The sequence below is a fragment of the Tiliqua scincoides genome, chromosome 7 (assembly GCF_035046505.1).
Source record: "Tiliqua scincoides isolate rTilSci1 chromosome 7, rTilSci1.hap2, whole genome shotgun sequence".
Classification (NCBI taxonomy): Eukaryota; Metazoa; Chordata; class Lepidosauria; order Squamata; family Scincidae; genus Tiliqua; species Tiliqua scincoides.
The window spans coordinates 48949266-48973098 of record NC_089827.1 but is presented as its reverse complement, the minus strand read 5'-3'; the positions used below and the strand labels follow the sequence as shown (position 1 = coordinate 48973098).

The 23833-nt window shown below is 44.8% G+C and overlaps 1 protein-coding gene and 2 pseudogenes across 1 annotated transcript in view; 1 reads left to right on the top strand and 2 right to left on the bottom strand.

Annotated features, from left to right (window-relative positions):
* The window catches only part of TBXAS1 (thromboxane A synthase 1), a 206770-nt gene that overhangs the window by 17737 nt on the left and 165200 nt on the right, over positions 1-23833 (bottom strand). The gene's annotated exons all lie outside the window — the stretch shown is intronic.
* Positions 6632-6753, top strand: LOC136657674 (5S ribosomal RNA; annotated as a pseudogene).
* On the bottom strand, positions 8924-9041 carry LOC136657755 (5S ribosomal RNA; annotated as a pseudogene).

The following is a 23833-nucleotide window of genomic DNA, read 5'->3' as shown; positions in this document are numbered from 1 at the left end:
CTCTAGGACACCCATCTCCTTTCCTCCTCAGCAGTGGAGCAGGGTGATCCGACCGGGAAGTGGCGCACGTTACCTCCAAAGTCAGAGGGGGCGCGTGCTGCTTCTGCTCCGCCCCTGAGGGACATCCTCAGAGGCAGATCAGGGGCGCCCAGGAGAGCTCCTGGGAGGCAGCTGGACGCTGCCTCCCAGGCAGCATCTCAGCACCTACTGGACCGCCCCCCTCTCCCCTCCTCCTTTATAGGAGGAGACGAGATGGGCGTCCTAGAGCATAAGTGCCTCTCTAGGGTGCCTGTCTCTTATCCTCTTATAGAGGGGGTGCCTGTCTCTTATCCTCTTATAAAGGATAAGTCGGTGCCCAGGTGCTGACGGAGAGGCAGCAAGCTGCCTCTCCGCAGCACTCCTGGGCGCTCCTCCTGGCGGGGGTGGGGGTGGGGCAAGGCTCCGAGGTGCCCCTGGAGGGTCGTCGTCCAGGGCATTTGCCCCACTTGCCCCCCCTAGGTATGCCAGTGCATATCCCTGTATGGCAATATTTTACAAATAATAACTTCTGGTTGGAAGCTTACCTATGAGATTTGCAAGCACATCTAACTTGGTCATTAGACGTGTAGCTTGTTCAATTTTGAAGTGATATTTATATTATTTTACTTCTTTAGCAAGCCGCTTTGAGGGATTTGCAGCATTATATAAATTAGCGTGTGACCCCCCTCCCCCTTTCTATCTAGCTGTAGAGATAGTAAGATTAAAAAAAAATTAACTATGCTAACTTAACTATCTCAGACATTGCTGACTTTCACAGAGACCAGGTTACACAACTCCCACAGTTAATGTACAATTCTGTCCACGTTCATGTCCATAATGATTTGGAGAAAGCAACATGATTTTATTAATCCTCTTTATACAGCAATTTAGGGCTGCTTCTGACATAATCTTTTGCAGTCACAGCTTGATTCCTGGACTGATTCCAGCAGTTTAGTGCATGGGGAAAAGCCTTGTGCAAATGGCCATCCACACAACTTGATCTCAGACAGACAGAAGAATCACCACCACTACTCTGAACAGTGTATGGTTGACCCATTCATGCAGAGCACTTCCACACAGCCAGTGATCATTCCAGAAGTCATGCAAAGTCTACACGATGTTCCATTAGATCTAGGCTTAGTAAGATCATGAGATCCATGATCTGTGCCCACCCAGTTAATACTTCCCCCTCTCTGATTCTTCTCTCCCTTTTCGAACCTCCCAGGACAGCCTGCCCATCTGTTTATGATTTACCCTTCACAATGCCTTGTTTCCGATTGCATAGATAAACACACTAGGTTATTTCACAGGCAGCTGGTTAGCTCTAATTACACTGTAACTACATCAAAACCATGGAAACCTTTACCACCCTAGGAGAAGAAAAGAGGTGTCTGAAAAAAGACCTATGCAGGAAACATTATCCTGATTTTGTTTACCCTTCTAGAACAAACCTGCTCTCTGGCCTTTAATCCTGCTGGTCACAATAAAGCACTTTCGGATAGAATGAAAACATCATAATTAAAATTTCATAATCCCATATACCAGGAGAGGAAAAGCTGACAACAGCATCTTTACTGAACTTACAAAAAAGAAACCAAACCCTTGTGGAAAAACAGACAAGTTTTCCCAGACATCAATGGATTCATTCTGAGATTCAAAACATCTTGGCAGGCCTCTCTGTGCTTGTGTATTTTGCACCAATTTTATCGTGGTTCCAGGGCCACTCCCAGGATAACCAGTTCTTAAGTGAAAATGTATGATGCGGGTCTTTATGAAGGGAACAAAATATTCACTATAAGTCACTGGTTCTTAAACGTTTTAGCACTAGGACCCACTTTTTAAAACAACACTCTATCAAGACCCACCTAAGTTTACCAGACTTTAAAAAGGGAGATCTAGAAAGAGAAAATATTTTATTTATTTATTTAAGTAATAAGAGCAACTAGAATGAAAGACCCTCAAACATTTGTGTGTTGGCAACCTTCAGTCTCGAAAGACTCTGGTATCGCGCTCTGAATGGTGGTTCTGGAACAGCGTCTAGTGAGGCTGAAAAGGCCAATTCGGGAGTGACAATCCCTTCCACACTGGGAGCAAGTGCAGTCTGTCCCTGGTCTGTCTCCCTGGCTATGGGCCTTCCTTCTTTGCCTCTTTGCCTCAGCCTGTTGGCAAAGTGTCTCTTCAAACTGGGAAAGGCCATGCTGCACAGCCTGCCTCCAAGCGGGCCGCTCAGAGGCCAGGGTTTCCCACCTGTTGAGGTCCACTCCTAAGGCCTTCAGATCCCTCTTGCAGATGTCCTTGTATCGCAGCTGTGGTCTACCTGTAGGGCACTTTCCTTGCACGAGTTCTGCATAGAGGAGATCCTTTGGGATCCGGCCATCATCCATCACCCTGTATTTCCACATGCTGGCAAACTTCAGGAGCTCAGCTCCTTGTAGGGCAGTTAGCAGCTACAGTATCTGATTTTTAAATAGTCTCAGGGCTTGGCAATCTGATCTTTCCATCACCCTCTGGTGACCCACCCAAAATCAGGTCGTGACCCATCAGTGGGTCCCAACTCACAGCTTGGGAATCACTGCTGTGAGTATTCTATAGCGCATCTCTCTACAGGTGGTGGCAATAAACGTAAAACTAACCCCCACCATATATAGAATGAAAGCAATGAAAAAGCAAGAAGATGAATGTGATTTAAACCAATAAGCAAGACAACAAAGTACATTATAATGATAATGGAAGACATAAACTTAATTTTCTTGCACATTCCTACTGAAGGGCATGACTCCAGTCTCCTTTACCTCCACTACGGGAGTAAGTCTAAAGTCGCTGCGAGTATGTTTGCGTCCCAACAAGGGAGAATATGAGGCCTGTGGGTCAGAAAAATACCAGATCCCAGAATATTGCTCAGCATGTTGTCCTCCATGCTTGAATCCAGCATTGACCTTGACAAGGAAGCCTTCCAGTTCAGGAACATTGTGCTTTAATAACACACACACAGAGATAGCATTTTTTCTTTTGCCGAGCACCTCATCTCTCTTCCCACCCCCATTTATGCTGCTGCTGCACCCAGCTCCCAACTTATCTGTGGCTCAAACCCAGACAGCTGGGTGATGGCGAGCGAGGAAATTTAATTAAAAAGTCAAAATCTTAAATCAGAAAAAAGGAGCTTGCCAACCTCTCCCCCTCCTTCCTGACTTGATATATAAATAGAGCCCATCAGTCTAGTGAAGGGTGCTTATTACTTCTGTAAGCATCATGAGCATGAAGAAAAAACTCAATGGGTTTTTCTCTGGAGAGTACACGGCATAATCACTCACTGCTTGTGTGGGATTCTACTGTAGAAAGTTGGATGGTATTTTTAGGCTTGTTTATTTAGGGTGGTTTTAAAAACAACAACACTGTAACATGATTGGAAAGCTATTTATCATTCTCTTCCCCCACACTTCTACTCTGCTTTATTGTCATAAAGAAATCAAAGCAGCTAACTTCAGCAAAACAATCCCGCCGAATCCAAACCATAATACAGACAGAATGCCCCAATGGATGATTAGGCAAACTAAAGGAAAAACCAGGATCTTAACAATGCAGCTAATTTATTTATTTTATTGAATAGATTTCTACCCTGTCTTTCCACTATTTTGATCTTCAGGGCAGTCTTTGCCCTAGAGCTTTTACAAGTATGTCCCAAGTGGGCTTCCAGAAGCAATGGAAAGGAGCAAGAAGATGTTTGCAAGCCTTGCCCCTGTGTCAAGCCAGTACTGGGGTTGGCTGGCTGGCTGACTGAAAAGTGTGTCAGTGTGGGGGAAGAGCATGTCAGTATGCTCTTGTTTCTGCCCCTTCATGTGCATAGTCTCCACATGATGGTAATGAGGCAGTAGGGTTCCAGCTATTCCTTCACACTCCTGGCTTAATGGCAGTAAAGCAGGAATACAAAGCAAAAAGGTGGATTGCTCCCCATCAACAGGTCAACTCCAAAAGTCTCCCAGAAGTCTTTGTAAGGCACTGGAAGACACCCAATGATGCTGCTGGGAGTGCCCCTAAAAGCAGAGCATTCCATAAGTTGGCACCAAAACCACAAAGTCCTGCTATGTGTAGTCACCTGGTGCACTTCAGTCTGGAGGAGCAAAAGCAAGGGGGAAGGAAGGATGACCTCGGATTCTCACACACACACACACACATACACACACACACACAATGGCAGTGTGTGCCTTATAAGCCACAGTCATATGTTCTTTCATGAGATGGCCTTGCTTCAAACAAACAAGCAAAACAGGAATACTCTCCTAAATTGTGCCGCAGAAGGCAATGAGCTGGAGACACGATTTCTGTTTTAATAAGTTCTGCTCAACATAACGAATGAATGAAGGCAGGAAGACATAATTTCATTCACCAGTTTTAAGTTACTGGATTCCCTTTATTCTATTCATTTTCTTCCTTACTACTCCTACCAGTTACTTATTACTGACTAATCCTTATTCTAGCAGCTCAGATGAGTGCTCTTGTAGTCCTGTTAAATGAAGAAACAGCATAGCAGCTCTCTCCTACAGCAATAGTCCGTCATTTCAATAGCCTTAAAAAAAATAAAAAATCAGTTGTTCTTTGAAATATGTGTGCCCTCCTCCTTCTGAACAACAGCATATAGCGTCCTTTTCTGGCTTCCCCCTTCCCTCTCCCCACCTCAGCAAGCCTATTACCCTCCTCTATTACCTTTGCCTACTCATCAAATTATTATTGCAAGCACGGGGTTAACTCCACTGCACCAGTAAGGAGGAAGCAATGTCCACCACTGTGAAAGCCCCTGCACAAGCCCTTGGTATGCCCTTATCTAAACTCCACACACAGAGGAGTCCCAGAGATAGTTCTTGATTTTTTGGTAATAACATTTTATTTTGGCTCATTCCTATTCCTCTCCCACACTGTTGTAACTGGTGTTGCACCACAGGAGGCTGCTTTACGGCTATCGTAAAGCAGTCTCCGCTGAGAAGCAAGAGTCTACCACATGCTGGTGGGCCAACAGATACCCATTGGAACAAGCACGCCTGTGCAGGGAGTTGGAGGGAGGCTGGGAGGGGTAGAATGGGGGAAGGGTGGGCGGATGGGGCAGTGATGGGGGCAGGGAGGAGGGCAGATCAGGCCCAGGAGGGGGATGGGATCGGCTGTGGTAGCACATGCCAAATCCCAAGCCCCGACCTGGGCCTGAAGGAGCAATGTGGACTTGCGCCAGCACTTGAACTGGTGCAGGTTCTAGTTGCCCCATAGCAACCGCTGGAGCTTATCCTCAGATAAGGGAACAAATGTTCGCTTACCCAGAGGAGACCTCTGCCAGTACACTCCCCCCCCCCCCAACATAGGATACAGTGCTTGCCATTTTGGCACTGTTGCATTGGTGTGGGGGTAAAGAATAGGATTGGGCTGTGAGTCCAGCATCCTGTTTTCCCCAGAGGGCAGGCAGATATTTCCGAGAAGACCACTACAAGGCAGGAAGGCAACTACCTTATGGTGATGTTGTGTGTCGTCCCCCCTCCCAACCAGCAGCTCGTATTCATGGAATACCACCTCTCAAGGTTGATGTTCTGTTCAGCCATCTTGCCAGTAGCTGTTGATAGACCACTGTGGTGAATGGGGACAGCCCTTCATGCTGGAATAAATATGGAACTCTGGAGAGAGTATTCTCAGAGCCCTTTAATTAGCAATGGAAGTCACGGCCCAGAAGTCCAGAATTCTGCGTATGTTCCAGTGTCCTGCACAAGCAAATATATGTCCATTCACTTCAGTGGAGGAGGCATACGGCCAATCCCATCTAAATCCTTGTGTAGCAATGCAGCAGCACTGGCACAGCTTCTGCTGCATTCTCTTAGGGACTTTCACCCTTGGGTAACGGGACATTTGTCCCCTTCCCCCAGGGTAAGCCCCAGCAGCTGCTATGGGGCAACGCAAATCTGCACCAGCAGTATTGCTGGCAGAAGTCCACATTGCTCCATGAAGACAGATCAGGCCTGGGAAGGGGCTCAGCATTCAGGATGTAGCGCCATCGCTGATTCCACCCCCTCCTGGGTCTGATCTGTCCTCCTCCCCATTCTGTCTTTCATCACCTCCATTCAACCCTCTCCCTGCTTCCATCCAAACGCCTACCTGAGCTTGCCTGCTCCCAGGTGTATGTGGGCCCATTGGCATGCAGGAAGCTGCTGTTGCCAGCCCGCTGGCAGGCCTGCAGTACACGTTGGCAGAGGCTGCTTTGTGACAGCCGTAAAGCAGCCTCCGTGGGTGCAATGCTAGTTATGCTGGTGGGGGTGGGGGTTAGGTTGGGGCCACTAGTCTCCTTGGGCAGAAGAACCAAACATTGAAGGCCTATTTGGAATTTTGTTTGTGTGGTTTGCATATATATTTTAAAATACTTTTTGGGCCTGGTAACTTTAAAAGTGCTGCTATATTATCGGTATCCTGCTGCTGCTGTTTTGCATTGTAATGGTGTTTTATCATCTTGTTCGATAAAGTTAGAATTGCTGTTTATTGTTTTAATTTCTTTTTGTTGTAAGCTCTTTTGAGCACCCTGTATTTTAGGAGAGGAGGGAAGGTGGGATCAGATCCTTTAAATAAATACATTCATTTACAGGTGACAGCAAGCATCCAGAATGGTGCCCTGCACATGCCCAATCTCATCTGATCTTGGAAGCTAAGCAGGGTCAGGCCTGGTTAGTACTTGGATGGGAGACTGCCTGGGAATACTGGGTGCTGTAGGCTTATACCATAGTCTTTCGAGACTGAAGGTTGCCAACCACCCAACGAGGCCAGGAGTCTTTGAATAAACGTTTGAATAAAGTTGTTTATGACCTTGGCAGGGGCCTTTTCAAGCCTGTGATGCACCTTCTACTACATGTGGGACTCTCTTTTAAAAATTATTTTGTGGAAGATCTAACAAGCTTTCCCCTGGCCTCCATTATGTGGAACTCCAATATTTGGAGCTCCATCGTGTGGCGTCCCCCATGATATGGGGACTTCCTTGTTTCCATTATCCTTCCCGCACCCCACATAACCCAAAAATCTAAGCAAAACAATCCAAGGGAGCACATTCTGCACTGCACTGCACAACCCTCCCTGAGAATCTATCTGTCACCCTCACACACATCCCCATTTCCCACCCCAATCCATAAGTGTTGTCTTAGACACAGCAAATATTGGCTGTGAATAAAGCATATGAAAGAATGGAAAAAATATGAGAATAAAAAATGGAATAAAATATGAGAGCAGCAAAGGGGCCACTTTTAACATTCTTAACCATACACATCATTTTTCTGCCTTTTTTTCTCTAGGGTGGGAGAACAGGGCTTCAACATCCATGATGGAGCAGGCAATGGTAGCTGCTGCTTTCTTCACCCCAGAAGTTATTACGTTATGTCAAGTGGCACCTGCCCAAATTCCCACTTCTGCGCCCCTATTCAAGGTGCCAGAGAGGACCTTCCTCCATGGAACTACCCTCTCTCTCTCTCTCTCTCTCTCTCTCTCTCTCTCTCTCTCTCTCTGCCTCCTTTTTCTAATATGGTAGTGATTACACACCTTAGCTCAGAGTGTGACCCAATCCACCAACTGAAGACCACTGCTATTGGTGATGAGTTATGCCACACTGGTGTATGAAAACACAATGTACGTAGACCAGTTTCTGCTGCAAGGCTACATCTTCCATTCCACCCACTCCATCAACCCCCCTCTTCTCCCCCCCCCTCCCCATCAGTAGTACTGGATCAGCTGCTCTTACAAAAAACACCCAACAGGGCTCTTTCTTAAAGGAGTGATCTTCCAGCTACGGTCCCTGGAGATTTGCTTCAGGATGAGCAGTCACTGGAAAGAAAACAAACAATGGGAGGACTCTGAATGAGTTCTTAAGAAAACTTCTCTTATGAAGAGGAAAAAAAATCCCCAGAGATTCTGCAGGCTTAGGTGTAAGTGGAGGTTTTAATGGCCTGCTTGTTTATTTTAATTTGTTTACTCAATCATTGCCTCCCTCAATAGGATTACAAATCAAAGTTAATTTTCCCCACCCATTATTAAAGATCTGAGGTTGAGGACAGAACATTTGATGCATGACCCCTACCCTATATATGAGCACATATAACCCAATGGCCCCTATTTACTGGGGACAGTCCCTGTTTCTGGTTCCTGTCCCTGATTATTCACAGTTCTCTAAAAGTTACAACTCTAGAGTGGGAGTGGAGGTTTCTTGAATATAGGCAGCCTGTCAACTGGAATAGTGTTTTTCTGGGGTGGCTCTAGCATCCAACCCCAGCCTAGGAGGTTGCATTTCCTTGCTTGCTGTTGAAAGTAGGCAGACACATTTTTATGTTGCCAAGCCTTCAGGAACTAATGGATGATTGTTCAAAACAGAAGGTATATTAGCTGCTGCTTTTATTTGATTAAATTTTTTTTTTTCAGAATACAACTAGATGGATCTTCCACTTAAAAAAAATCAGGGCTGAATTGCTGCAGCGCTGGGAAAGAGATTTAACCCTTTCTGCCTCATGCCATTTCCCCAAAGTAGATTGCTGTCTAAAAGCTGCCCTGTGTGCAGGTTATGGATTACAGAAAAATCATGCTGGCACCAAAATCAGAAGGTGCTTGCACCATAAAAGAATGAGGGCCCAATCCTATACAACTTTCCAGCACCTGTGCAGCCCCAAGGTAAGGGAACAACCATTATCTTATCTTCCAACTGCAGGATGCAGCATACACCCTACCGGCATGGCTGTATCAGGGCTGGAAAACTGGATAGGACTGGACCCAAAGAGTCACACTACTGCAAGATAATGGAGCTCTTTTGGTCCCCTGCACCATCTTGACTGAACACAAGAGGGCCAGGGAGTGGACCTGTTTCATCAAAATGGTTGGCAACCTTCAGTCTCGAAAGACTATGGTGTAAGCCTACAGCATCCGGTATTCCCAGGCGGTCTCCCATCCAAGTACTAACCAGGCCTAACCCTGCTTAGCTTCCAAGATCAGAAGAGATCAGGCATGTGCAGAGTAACATTTGCTGCTGTTACCCTGCACAAGCTCTTCATCAAAATAATAGAGTTTTATCAAATCCTGGAGCTGCACTACTGAAGGCACCTCCTTGCTCGGCCCAGGAGGTCATCTTTCCATGCCAAAGCAAGAGGATGGGTAAGCTGTTTCCTTGTGCGGGTGTTACAATCTTTGCCTCAGAGAAACTATGCTCTGTTGCTGTACAGAAGAATGGGATGCAGAGTTCACTTTATTTTCTAAAATCATGTCTGGGCCAAGAAGGAAAAGTAATTGTAATATTATTAAAAATACAGCAGCTTTTGCCCCAGTTCCATCTGTGGAAATAGCTATGGTTGTCAGCCTTCATTGTCTAAATTCCTAATCTTGTAACCACGTACAAGACCGCAGCCTATCAGAATAATCATGTTAGAGATGCACAAGTTAATGATGACATTATAGGCAAATTTTCTCACCAGCTGTAGTATTTACAAATGCATTTGAGCTTTCCACAATCGCAGTCATTTTTGCCACATATTCCTTCACAACAGCATCCAATGCAGTCCATTATAAAGAGACAGGAGACTGCCACCGGAACAGAAGGATTCTCATTCTCAGCCTCTTGCCCTGTCTTAGTAAAATCCACCATTACCAGTCCGCCTCTCCTCCCCCATCATGCACATCTCACTTTATAAAGGCAGGCAATTGGACGGCTGGCCCAAGCACCGGCGATGTGTTCGATGAAACAGAGTGTTGCCACTGTAACTAATGGAGGCCCAGAGTCCGTTATCAGCACCAACATCCTTGCTCAGACTAAAAGGTGGTTCATATGCATTGAGAACCATGCACGAGACAAGGCTGCTGGTACCATGTGGCAGCCTTGGCTTGATGGAACATGAAAGGGTGCACAAAGCTTTTTGTCAGCTATTAATAACTTAAATATTAGAAGGGCAACGAATGAGAGGCACAAGATTCCAGCACAAAAGATTTAGTGTCAAATTATTCAGAGTAAGAAGATGGAAGTGAATAAAGAGGTTACAGTGGGGGGGGGGAGAACCCACAGCAAAATGTTATTTTTTAAACTACAAGCTGAACCTGAGCCTTAATAGAAGCCAGAATTTCCTGCTTCTGTCTGGAGTGCAGTGAGGGTCCTTGGAGAGCTGATAAACAAAGATAAGTGCTTTGGACAATGGGCTATTTAAGTCTAAATAATTTCCTCAAATTGAAAAAGCAGTGGGGCAACATCCTCTTATTTTGAGCTTTCTATAAAGTTTATCTGTAATAAAATGTGAATTCATCTTGATAAGAGACCATGTGTAATCACAATGCAAAATCTCATCCCTACATTATTATTGGCTTCTGAAAGTAATAAATCCTGCAACTTTTTCCCCTCCTATTGTGTTGTGTGTTGCTGTTGTGTGTTTAGCTTTTTTACAACACCTATCATCCTACTTGGCTGGAACTGCTCTCTTTGCCCTTTGTAGGAACTGAATCTCACCACCACGCAAGTATATGCCGAATTTTGAAATAAATTGAATTTTGAAATAAAGACCAGTTTGCCTTTTTTGGGAGTTTTGTTTTTCGGTGACAATAAAAATGGCAGATGTAGGCTGCAATGCTATACACGCTTTCCTGAGAATAAGCACCAGAGGAACTTACTTCTCAGCAGATGTGCCTAGGCTGGTGCTGTTAGTCAAGTGTTAAGATGACCCATAACTCCCTGAACCTTGACACAAGCAACAAGAGGGAGGTAGTTGAATCTCCTTCCTTAAACGTAGGAAGGAAAACATTGGACAGGTATTTATCAGAGCTATTCAATTAAAAGAATCATTGGCCTTGATCCAGAGAGTTTCATATGTAGCAGCACACCAATACATACTGATGGACATAAGCACTTCCCCTGTTGAACATGTGGCTAGTGCTATCAGCTCCGGCCGTATTAATCACTAGTTCAGGGGAGCATTGGAAGGGGAACGGATCTAGTTTCTGTGACCTTCCCAACAGGTGACTGGTTTGGTAATGATGATACTTCCCAGGGCCAGCGTAAGGTTAAAATGGGGTAGAAATGGAGTAACCACACGTATGCAGTCCTGGGCTGTCTACAACAGAGCTTCCCAAACTTTTTAGCATTTTTAAAAATGACAATCTATCACTTTACTAGACAAAAAAGATATTTTTATTATTAACAATAAATTCATTCTTAATAATGAATAATAATAGGAGTCCTATGCTCCTGAGGCTGCTAAAGACCTCACATATAGTATGTGTATGTAGTCATTTTGCTAGGCTCTCCCTAGAAATGGAGTTCAAGGACTGTTCCCCCAAACCTTTATAGTTATTCCAGGGTACCCAGAAGGCTGAAATGGAGAGCAAGATGTGCAGTTTGGGACTTCCAAGATAGAATAAAAGGCTGAAACTGGGTTCTCACATGATTAATGGCATGCCAATTACTACAGACAATTGGAAAATGTGACATTTTAATTTGAGGTATGAAGATTACTTCATATCACAGTTTAGCATTCCAGCCACAACAGCTTGCAAAGTTGTTTTTTTTTAAAAATATATTTCATTTTTAAAAATGTTTCAGAAACTTTTCGGGACATATCAAAAACTGGCTCAAGACCCACTGGCGGGTCCCAACCCACAGTCTGGGAAACACTGGTCTAGAAGAGAAGTGGTATGTAAACAAGGTGTTAGAAAGACAAATGAGCAAGTTCATAAACTGTGGGGGAAGCTGAATGAGCAATTCAAACAGATTATCAGCTCCCCCTGGTGCTGGCACCAGGTTGTTTGGGGCTCTGGGGCAAACCCCTGCACTGGACCCCAATGACACCCCTTGATGGTACATTGGGTGCTATTGCTGTCACCAGTATTGAGAGTTCAGGGGCTGGTCCACCAAGGCGAGTCCTCATCCGGTGCCCTATTTGGCCAACCACTGGCGTCACCCCTGGCTACTATGTACCTTAGCAAGCACACAGGGCCAATCTATGCATTAAGTGTAAGCGCAGTTTGGTCCTTAGCCACCACTCCCTAAGGAGTGGTGCAATCCTCCTAAGTATACTCACATGGTAAGCCCCACTGAAGATAATGGGGCTTTATTTCCATTGCAAAATTAGTGAGAATTGATCTGGAAATAAGAGTTTTTGTATTTCTCAAGTCTGTAATTTAAATGTTCAAAGACAATGTTTCAGCTGGCTGCAATGAATGTGTTGTTTAAAGATGGGCTGCTTTCTTTTCTGCATTAACAACATTCATATGTATGACAGAGCACACTTTGACAGTGTGAAAAAATTCCTAACAAGACTCTTTAGAGTTGCCTCCCTGGACATGCAGACCTCTAACCAACAGTTAGAAGCCACTCAGAATGTCTACCCTCATCCAAATTGGCCAAGAAACTAGAGCAGGAAAGCCCACAAAACTCCTCCTATCAAGCTGAAATCCTCATCTTGAAAAGGTTACTGATCACACACCATTTCCCTTGCTTTCATAGGGAGTTACAGGCATTCAGACCCTCAGAAGATTAATTTAATATCAGGCAAAACTTTAAAAATATCTTTACATCATGGTGGATTAACTTAGTGGTGTATGAGTAACCATATGTGCTTTTTAAATCCCTATAATTTAGTCACCTGGGGGCTGGGGATAAGAATAGGCCCTCGGTTTGGCTGTACTTGTCTAAGAGGCAACTAAACAGCCACCGGGTAGATGGGACTCATCAGATGGGAAGGCAGCTCATCTGAGAGAAGAAAAACTCTGATCCCAAACCTCCACTGCCTTGTGGCTACATCCAGTTATGGAAAAGGCTTCAGGAGTCAATGTCGAGGCAAAATCCCTGAGGCTGTTCATGGCTGAACACAGTCACGTTCCAGTAACTCCTGCAACACCGTTGGAACCAATCATATTGGCCTCTGCCTTTCCATTGGACCATTTCAGCGACGTGGAGAGGGGGGATTTGCTGCATGGGTAACAGTCTATCCTCCATATCTACTTTACCCAGGCTTTGCGCACTGGAGAGGACAGTCTGTCCAGAACCACCATTCAGAGCACGATACCACAGTCTTCTGATACTAAAGGATGCCAGCTGCCAATTTAGGGAATACAGCTGGGAAAGGGGCACATTTGCTTAATTTTTACCCAATAATGATTTAATTCTAAAACAAGTAACAATAACAAAAGTTCCTCAATGAAGAAAGAAAGAATGCCCACACCCACACAGTAGTTATTCAAGGCTGCAGTCACTGCCCAGTTTTAGAAAATACCAGAAAGCATGCTATGAAAATATGCATGCAGAAGGGACAACTTCTAACAGTTTGTTTTTCCGGTACTAGGAGACAGGAACCCTCCCCTTTGTATCTGTTTTTCTCTCTTGCTATAAAGAATAATTTTAATCACAGTCTCTTGGCAGGATGCCAATTTTGATTACCAAAAAAGAAAATGACAACTGTATGAGCATGTTTAAACTTCTTGCTCAGAGTGACTTCATTTAACTAAACAACATTAAGCTGAAGCACGAAAAAGGAGTGGTGAATAATCTATTTAATTAATATATTATTTATTCTTGTTGCCAGCCATAATTAGTTACATATAGCAGGGATTCCCAAACTTTTTGAGGCCCTAGATGCTGCTGCCTGATTTGAAAATGCCAAGGGGTGTGGCTATAATGGCAATTGGGCAGCAGTGCCTCCCCCCCATAGCAGCTTGTTAAACCCTTGATGCAGAAATCCTACTCTGCCCTGTCAGTCCTGGACCCACAGCTTGGGAACGACTGATCTGGTGAGTCTTTGTTCTGTGATGACACATAAAATGGGCACAATGGGAGGTTTAGGAGGACCTCAAACAAAATTCAAGGGGAAATAATTTATGTGTGGCAACGAGACAGCTGTAATTTAACTCCAAACCAAGTTCAGAAACATACATTTCCTACCTGACAGCCTGATTTTACATGGCTGTAGATGGGGATTTGCTATGACAGTTTAGCTTTCACACACCCCCGTTCCCTTTTTAAAGAACAGTCAGCAGGTCATGGGAAATAGATCACTAGTCTCTGAGGACTTTTATTTGTATTTCTGATCATCATCATCATCATTATCTTTATAGTAATAGCACACCCAGGAGATTGAATGCCTATCAGTTTGCACACAAAAGGGTAGTGGATAAGGTTGTCACAGCAGAACATTCAGTTGGGGGGGGGATGTTTAGCAGGGAGAAGGAATTGCCCTGCTTGAAGGAATTGGCCTGCTTGAATCAATTGGATTGGGTGGGGGCTGCAGAGATGCAATAATTTGTTGGTGGCTCCACTTAGCTATAAACTTGTGAACTCAGGTTGCAGAGTGCTGATAACACTGAGAGCAAAACAGAGCCATCATCGAATAAGGAGGCGATTTCTACTTCCTTAGGGGCCTGCCTAGGTACATAGAAGTTCATGCATTCATTGTAAACTGAAAGAAAACGTAAAGATAACATCCCCCCCAACCCCAAGACAGCACCAATGTATGTTTGATGGACTCCAGGAAACAGGAAGTGCTGAAGTGGCAGCTGGGAAAGATGACAATTTTTTTTTTTCCTGCAAACTGGGCAAGAGTGCTTGCAAAGTTTTTTGTTAAATATATCAGAAACTTTTCACGACCCACCAAAAATCAGCTTGTGACCCACTGGAGGGTTTCAGCCCACAGTTTGGGAAAAACTGCTCCAGAGGTTTCAGAGATGCCTTAGCACCCAAAAAAGCTCACTGAATTATCCTGATGCAGCAAGCAGCCATTAACCTGGGGTGCTGCTCTTTGTTTGACCATCGTAACCTGTTTGCATCCTTGACCAGTAAACAAAGAAATTTGACTCAGTTCATTGGACCATGAATCCCACCTGGTGTCCAAGTGTGGGAGATGCAACAATCCAACTGATCCTCAAATGACTGGGTAATGTTTAACCCAGGTAAAGCAGGGTTAATGCCTGCTGGATATTAAAAGAGAGGCCAAACACGCCTTTGTTGCATGTTGCCCAGATCTGTTGTTGGAAGCACTTTCACAAAAGACAAGCCCTCTAAGGGTGCTGCACATGCGGGTATAGGGACCAGAACCCTAGAACAACATGAACAATTAGGGTAGACTAGACATCATACAGTTAGCAGAGTCAAGGATTTTCCACATGCATTTTCACCTCCTTGCCAATCTTTGCCCAGCCACCTCCCCTTTTATTTCCTTTGCCCCACTGATCAGCATTTTATTGTAGCCCACTCCTTCCTCTGCCCCCTTGTTTTGATTTGCCTTTCAATAAACCAGCTTTACCTCTACAGTTGTGCCTGCCTGCTCTCAGTTCACTGCTGTCAGTTCAGCCATGCCTATCACACCACTCAAGTTTTGCTACTGTCAAGGTTGTTAAAGGATCCCCTGGATTTTGGGACTCTCTGCTAATCTGAGAACAAGACTTCCCCAGAAGTTAATGTCCTTCTTCCTGGGCTTCCCAGCTTTGAGTGGTGGCAGCAACCTACTTTTTCTCAGTTCATTTTCATTGTAACCAGTAAGAAAGATGAAGTGATGGGGTAGGATGCTGTAGCTAACCACTAGGCCAGATACCCATTTGCCCTTCACCTTCCCTTACAGTGGATGTTACAATTGGGGAGATGTAACATTTTGTCCAGGTTCTTCTTGTTAGGTTTAGGTTAGGTTTTATTAGGTTTTGGATCTTGGAAGCTAAGCAGGGTCAGGCCTGGTTAGTACTTGGATGGAAGACTGCCTGGGAATACCGGGTGCTGTAGGCTTATACCATAGTCTTTCAAGACTGAAGGTTGCCAACCAGGCCACTGGGAGGGGAAACTCCAACTCCTCTCTATCCACTTTCTCTACCCTGAGTATAATTTTACTATCCTTCCCTCCCCACCCGACTTTTTTTCTAAAGTAAAATACTCCAGTTGCCCAAAGTGCTTTGGGGCATCTTCTTCCTGAGTCTGGAGATATCTGTGCAAAGTATTCAAGCTTCCCGGTCTATCTTGGGCTTAGAACTCAAGGTTCAAGCCTTTGCCTACGTTTGATTCTTCTGCTGCAGCTGTGTGCCTCTTTCAGACAGACCTTTCAGTATTTAACAGTTCATGGTCATTGGGATTATAAATTCCAATTATTTCCTAAGTCTCTTTTTATTAAAAAAAAAAATCAAGCAGTATGATAGTAAGCCAGGTTAATATGAAAAATCCTTTTACTACCTGACACACAAAACCAACACTAAAAATCCTACCAAACAAAAGCCATGCAGATATTTTTTTTAATCAATGTTTTTTTTTTTCTTCCTAAAAAAAGAGGACAATATAGGTTGCTTTAATCTGGGAACTGAACCTTTATAGTATAGTCGTTTTGTTAGCAATTCCTTTGCAAAGATGAAAACCAGAACTGCTAAAAATAATAAAGTTCCTTTTATATTCACTTCATTCCAGAAGCTTGGGAAGTTTAATCTGATCTTCTTCTAGCACAAGGCACTAATAAAGAGGTGGTGCCAATGAGACTTAGAAATCAAATATTTTGCTGTTGCCTCCAGGCACTTGTGAGTGCAGGGGATCACATGGCTGCACACTTTTGTCTGGAAGCACACCACTCATAGTCTTCTGGTGGCTCCACAGTCCAGCTGGCCAGCCAAAAGCTTACAAGGCTAGCCCAGAAAAAATGTGATGCTGCCAGTATTCTGGTGCATGCGTGTTAATTAAGAAAGAGACACACCTCCATAATTTTAAACAGGAACTAGGGAGTGATTCCCCCAACTGAAACTCCCTCCTTTTAGATACTCCTTGTACTAGAGTAGGAACTATGAAGACTGGACATTCCATGCTACTGACTCACTTAAGCCTCCAGCAAAGAGAGTGGGCAATGGATGAAGGGTGGATGGAACTAAGGCACTCCTTCCCTTTCAGGGAAGCACAGAGGTGGTGGCAATAATGCAGCATAAGCCAGAGGCTCTCGAAGGCCATGATGAGGTGAGTTTCTTAGAACCAGAGTAGTGGTCTCCAAACTGGAGACCACTGCGCAACAGGAAAGGCGTCCCTGGCGTTACTGGCACTTACCGTTCTGCCAGAGAGCTGTCGTTCCCCCGCTGCCGATCTCCCCCAAAACTGAGCTCCAGCCTTCTGTGCCTGCCCAGAAATGTGGGTGCAGTGGCTGCTGGGGCTAGGAAACCTGGAAGTGGCAGGCTGGTGCTCAGTTTGGGGGAGATCGACAGCAGGGAAGGACTACGCCCCTGCAGAATGGTAAGAGCTGTTCACACAGGGGAAGGAAAAGGCAGGGGCACTGGATTCGGCCCCTGAGACAGGGGTCTGGAAAGCCCTGATCTAGAGTCTGTGCCCTCTGAAGCAACTCTTTCCCTCCAGCCTCAACATACATATGTTTGCCTGCCGCCATCCCCCACTCCTTGGCAAAAAGCAGAAAATACCATATCACCAAAGCAAGAGGTGTTTGTTTTGGAACTGCCAGGTTCCGTTTTTCTGCCACTGTGGGCCCTGCCAGCAGTCTTGGAAGAGCCCTGCATCCCAAATTCCTACTCAGATCCATTTACTTCATCTTGCAGCATTCTCAACTATTGATCTACATTGTCAGGTCTCAGGAAGAAAGAAAAAGGTAGCTGTTCTGCATCCCTGCAACCTTTACTGGTCATGGTCTGGAGTTGGCAGGGAAGGGTAGGAATGGGCTCATGGCTCCAGTCCTAGGAACACGCACTTGGAAATTAGTTCTTAGACTTCTTTCTGAGAAAACATACATAGGATTAGATTGTAAGTCTTCCTATCAAAATAAACATGAAGTTTCTGCATGAGGACGTGTTTTTCAGTTGCTAAGGAAGTTGTCCAGGTGTGAAGGCATGGTTGGCAGAGGTGTTGTTACTCAGTATATACAGCTTCTGTGTTTGAAACTCCTTTGACTGTCTTTCTGGGCTGGATTGGATGATACTTACCTCCCTGCACACCTGGCTCACTTGCCCCACCTCAGATGCTACTGGCCAGCCGTGCTGTCAAAGTTTGAATAGGACTGATATGCAGAAAATTAAAAGCACATAAGCACAGATCAGAGTCAATTCCCACAAAAAAAAAAAAAAAAAAAAAAAAACCCTCAGTAATCTGAATTTGTGTTGGATTTTATGTACATATGCCCTGTTTGAATATGATGCCCCTGGCATGGACAGCCAGAGCCAACAATATATTGGCAAATACACTGGATGAGTAGGTGAGGTGTGTTCTTATTTCTGCTTTCCACCATGTACAAGAGAGCAATTAGGGCCATGTGATTGAGCCTACTGTGTGAGTTATATCCTTGCTTGCTGAAAGCAGGATCCTTCTTCTTTACAGTGGTGTAAGTAGAGAAACAGCTGCAGTCATCTTACACGACCATGGGATCAGGCTACCCATAGGGTCTAGATATTGGAGAGCGGCCTTAGCTCAGTAGATGTCTGACTGCCATCATAGCTCAACAACAGAGCGCATGCTTGCCTTGGTGACATAAGAAGGTACCTTATACCAAGTCAGACCATTCGTCCAATTAGCTCAGTATTGTCTACAGAGGAACATTCTCTCCTCCCCTTAGAGGGATAGGACATGCTTTTTCTGTAGAATGTCCCAGGTTCAATCCCTGGTATGTCTAGGAAGGGCTAGGAAAGACCCCTGCCTGAAACCTGGAGAGTCACTGAGAGTCAGTGTAGACCAAACTTGAATAGATGGACAAATGGTCTGACTTGGTTCATATACTGATACTGGGAGTTTTATGGCAACAACACTCCCTAGACCTTCAAAAATCAAGACAGCCTACAAAAATATTGAGATTATGAGAAATGTGGAAGGATTTTTGTTTAGTAGTTTAGGTTTCTTTTTGTACAAGCCTTATAGCACCAGGAATTAGAGATGTTCTGGGGGGGAAAAAGTGTGTATAAGTCGCAACTTGATATATGATAAAATAAAGACTGTTTGTAACATTCAAACACGGGGCTTGGAAGATGAAACGGCTGAAGGGAGAAGAGAGGCAGAAAGCTATGGGGAGCATTTTGTTTGTGCAACAGCAAAAGCCTGTCTTCTGATAATATAAACAGCTTTTCTTTGCTGAGGCAGCAAGGCGCAGAGCTTGCTGGAATGTCTGCTTTCATTTCACAAAGGAATTAAAAGGTCATTGGCACCAGTCTTTGAACAGGCGACTGACTGCTTGTCTCTGCCGCTGAGACAAGTACTTTGCGGTGCCACCGGCTTTTCCTTCTGCCTCCCTCCCAATTCTCCCCTTGTTTTTCTAAAGATGCCTTCCTCTGACCTCAATTTGGGACTGTGACCACTTAATCCTGAAGGCAGGGTCACTTGGACTCCTTGAGGCCACCCTGAGTATTAATAGCCTTGCGAGAACCAGCACATTTGCCCACTTGTGCATTTCCTAAGGAAAGCTGTAATCAAGAGCATGCTCAGTAATTTGGCCTTGGAATGTATGAAATTGTGAAGAATGTTTGCAATACCTGAAACCACATATAAAGTTGGACAACCACTTATAGGATTTTTTTTTTTTTTTGGCCAGCATGCTTTCATATATTACCCCACTCCTTCCAAGAGATGTGACAAGTTTCAATTGCAGAGCTACCTGGGTTGGTTTCCTCTGTGTGAGACTTCCAACATTTTAGAAATGCTTTCCGTTGGATAGATACAAGCAGAGTAAGTGGAGGCAAAGAGGCACTTTGAAGTCCTCTTTGCATTAATATCACAGAAAGAGGTAATATCTGTAGGGGGGGATGGGAGCATCCTGCAGTGGGAGCAAACCAGTTCCTACATTCAACACTGCATTGCCAAGTGCAGGACTGAAGGTGGGGAGAGTTCCTCCATTTGAGGATGTTCAGGGGGCATGGCCAAGAAGCAAAACAGAGCAGAGGATTGTCAAGCTGGCATGGGCCCATTTGCCCCCTTCATGTCGGTTCCTCCCCTGATAATCATGTCAGAAAAGAGCTCTACATGGTCACAGATCTGCTTCCCCACATCAAAATCTTAGAGAGTGAAGTTCTGCACCTACAAAGTGCTTCCAACCTTCAGTTGGTTTGGCAACAAAAACACAAGAGCAAATGTCAATGGCACTGAGGTGGAAATAACACGCAACAAATATGCAACAAAGAACCAGTGGAGAGAGGAAATTGTTGAAGAGAGTGAGTGGAAGTCCCGAGTTTTTGCATCCTTGTATTAAACTTGACACTTTCAATGCAGAAAGCAGTCTTTTTTTCAAACCTAAAAGGCTCTGCCTACAGTGTTACTTTTCGCATGTATCACTTCTGGTGCTGTGTAAAGATGGGGCACAGGAAACTATAAACCAGCCTGAGTCACCTTAGGAACACAAACGCCCCTCTTATTGGAAAACAGGCAACTGCAGCAAGAAAAATAACAAGAATTATAGAACAAAAATAAAACACAAACCCAAGAAGGTCTATATTCAATGTTCCCTTAGGAAGCAGCAACATCCCTTTTCATTTAATTCTGCTGCCCTTTCTTAGCAAATCAAGTGCAATCCAGTTCTTGGAAAGGGGCACAAAAGAATCCCCTTAAGGAAAGCTAGCTCTGGTTGTGGAGTGTTTTTATTTCCATCTGAAAAACAGTGGGGATAAAGGTGTACTCTGTAGGGGGAAAACTCTCAACTGCTTCCCAAGCACAAAAGCCTTGAGAAGCTGAACGAGATTTATTTTCAACAGCTATGAGCAATAAACTCAATGCAGCCAGGCATTCAGCCTCAGATTTATGATATGTCTCTTTGCTGAAACCAAGTTTTTGGTTCTCTTGAGGTAACAGCGTAGGACTCCCTTTATCCAAACCTCAGGTACTTGAAGCATCATTGTGTACTGAAGGTGTTGTATGCTAATACTTTAACTAGAATTTCCATTAATTCAAACTTCAAATGGCAAACCCTACAAAGTAAGGCTGAATGTTTGTAAATCTGCGGTGCAAGGATGAAATCCAGTATTTGGCATGGAATTCAGACTCAAGAGAATCTTGGCTTCAAAAATCAAAACGAAGTTTCTAGCCCTCAGAGTTACAGGGAAAAGGGTGAAATTGGTCATGTAATGTCTAGAGAAGGGTCTAGGCAGAGTTAGGACCGAAAAGCACCTCCAGCTGTTAGGAGGAGAAATGTCACTGTTAGTTTTTCACTATTCCTTGCCCATGTTAATTTATTGCCATGCCCTTTCCTTGTGTAACAACACACAATTTTATCATTAATTCTAGGTCCAGGTATGGTAAATGGACCTTGCAGACTTGATACAGAAGACCTGTAATAACCTGTCAAAGATTTAAAAAAAATGGGAGTGGCAATGATAGGTCTCCAACATTACTTGTGATCTACTTCCTTTCACTATGAAAGTCCTTTCACACCTGGGTGCCCCTTAAAATCTCCACCTTCAAGTATCTTGAAGGAATGGATCCAACAAATGGGGGCAGAAGGGGCAAACATATGTCTTGTGGAATGCTTGCCCCCTCTCACTCTCCGTCAAAAACCAACAAGAAAATAGCGCTGAACTTAAAAAGCACATCATGACAAAAACTTTGAAGGTGATGCCATGTAATATTGCTATGTCAGGGTGCTGACTGAGCTTTTGTTCTCACCTGTTCTTTGCCTTGCTTTGACTTTAACTGCTTATCAAATTCCATACAAAGCTTATTTCGCTTGTCTTAATTTGCAGATAAGATCTTGAAAGGAGGTCAGGTTAATGTCTCTAGCTTTTGTTTTGTTTGATAGCAACTCTGCCCTGCAAGCTTGTTCTGCTTAATTTTTAATACCATTATGCATAAAGCTATGAAGATACAAAAACAACGTAATTAATTTTTTTTTTGTTGCAGTAAAGTGAGCTAGCTGGCAGCTGCTTTACAGGGTATACAGGGTATACAGGCCGATCTTCTTTCCGTTTTGACTGAAACATGGAAGAAAGCAGATCAGCCACACTAGGAGATCGGTACTCTAGAGGAGGAAGGGAGAGAGCAAGCAGGCAAGGGAGATTATTTCCTCTTTTGTTTCTGACCAAATTTAAGCCTGAGGCTACAAGTTTTCAAAAGAAAACTAGGCAATTTCAAAGTCCAACTGCAGTTGACTTCACAGATCAGTTTAACAAGCAATAAAAGAAGCAAGAACTTGGACTGATGAAGCTGAAATGCAGAGCTCTGACTAATAAGGTAGCCAGTAAACTGGTCTGGTCCACTATACAGCAATCATGGGGAGATGAGAATTCTGACCCTTATGATGCCATAAATCAGATCTGGAGGCAACACTTACCTTCAAGATCTAGGAAGTGGCAGCAAAGGCAGGGCATGCTGTAGCCATCACCATGTAAGTACACGTCAGGGCTTTTTTTCTAACGGAACACGGGGAGGGGGGCACGGCGTTCCAGCACCTTTTTGCAGGGGCCCCTCCCCTTTGGAGGCATTCCAGGGGGAGCAAAACAGAGGCATTCACTGGGTGGGTGCTGGGGGGTGCAGGGTGGGCGGGCGCCTGGCCCCTGCCTGACCACACAACGACCCCCTCCTGCCCCATCCCCAAGCTCTCGCCTGAGCCCAGTCCGCCTCCCCTCCCTGCACCCCCGCACAGCTTCCCCGCACAGCTTCCAAGCTGGTGGAGGGCATGGGGGACATGCGCCGGGGAGGAGGATGGACAGCCAGCCAGCCAGGGAGACGGGCTGCGGCACCCACGGAATGCCCAGGTACTGGCTTGGCAGAGGAGGAGGGGAAGGAAGCTGGCTGGTGCAGCCCCCGTGCCAATCTGCAGCACGAGCCTAGGCGTGTCTACTCAGAAGTAAGTCTCACTGTGCTCAATGGGACTTGCTCCTAGGTAAGCGTGCATAGCCTTGTAGCCTGAGAGCCCAAGCCTATGCATGTCTACTCAGAAGTAAGTTCCATTGTGTGCAATGGGGCTTACTCCCAGGAAAGTGTCATAGCCTTGCAGCCTGAGTAGACGGGCAGAGGAAGGGCTCTGAGGTGCAGTCCTCTCCACACTTTCCTGGGAGGAAGCCCCATTGACTCTAATGGGACTGACTTCTGAGTAGACAGGCACAGAATTGGGCCCTGAGGTTGCCATCCTATCCACAGTAAGCCCCATTCACTAAAGTGGACTTCTGAGTAGACATGCATAGGATTGGGCTCTCAGGCTGCAATCCTAGGCACTTTCCTGGAAGTAAGCTCCATTGACTAGAACGAGACTTACTTCAGAGCAGACATACCTAGGATTGGGCTCTTAATCCTGGCAGAGATACATATCTGCACCGGTTTTCACATGCTAAGGGCAGGTGAAAAGGGATTCCAAGTGTGTACAACATGCTGTCCAGCCTTGCCAGAGATCCTCCTCATCCTTCCCCCACAAGCATGCCCTCCGCCAGCCAGCCTTTGCAGCTCCTCTCCAGCAATGCACAGCAGCTGCTCAGGGCAGCAGAGAACATACAATTGCATGCCAAGCGCCTTCCCAAAGACACAGAGTATTCTGATACCTGAATTAAACCATATTTAATCGCTCGTTTGCAAACATCACTGTTTCTATGTGCACCTAAGGACCCCTCTTGTGTAAGAATTCCTTTTTTGTTCTTACTCCCACAGTGGCTTAGAGTAATTTTACTACATGGAACTCATGTAAGCCATTTTCCGGAATCCATTCACTGCTTCCTCTCCTCGAGGTAGTGCCACACTACATACTACACGCTACAAGTGCACCTGTACAGTATTTTTCCCCATGTGTAGAAAAAGTAGCTTGGGGGAAGGGGATGTGGAGATTGACAGCCCAATCCTATGCATGTCTACTCAGAAGTAAGTACATCTTTAGGGGGAAGCACATAAAAAATACTTTATTTCTCCAATAAAAAATGGTTTAAATAAATATAAATA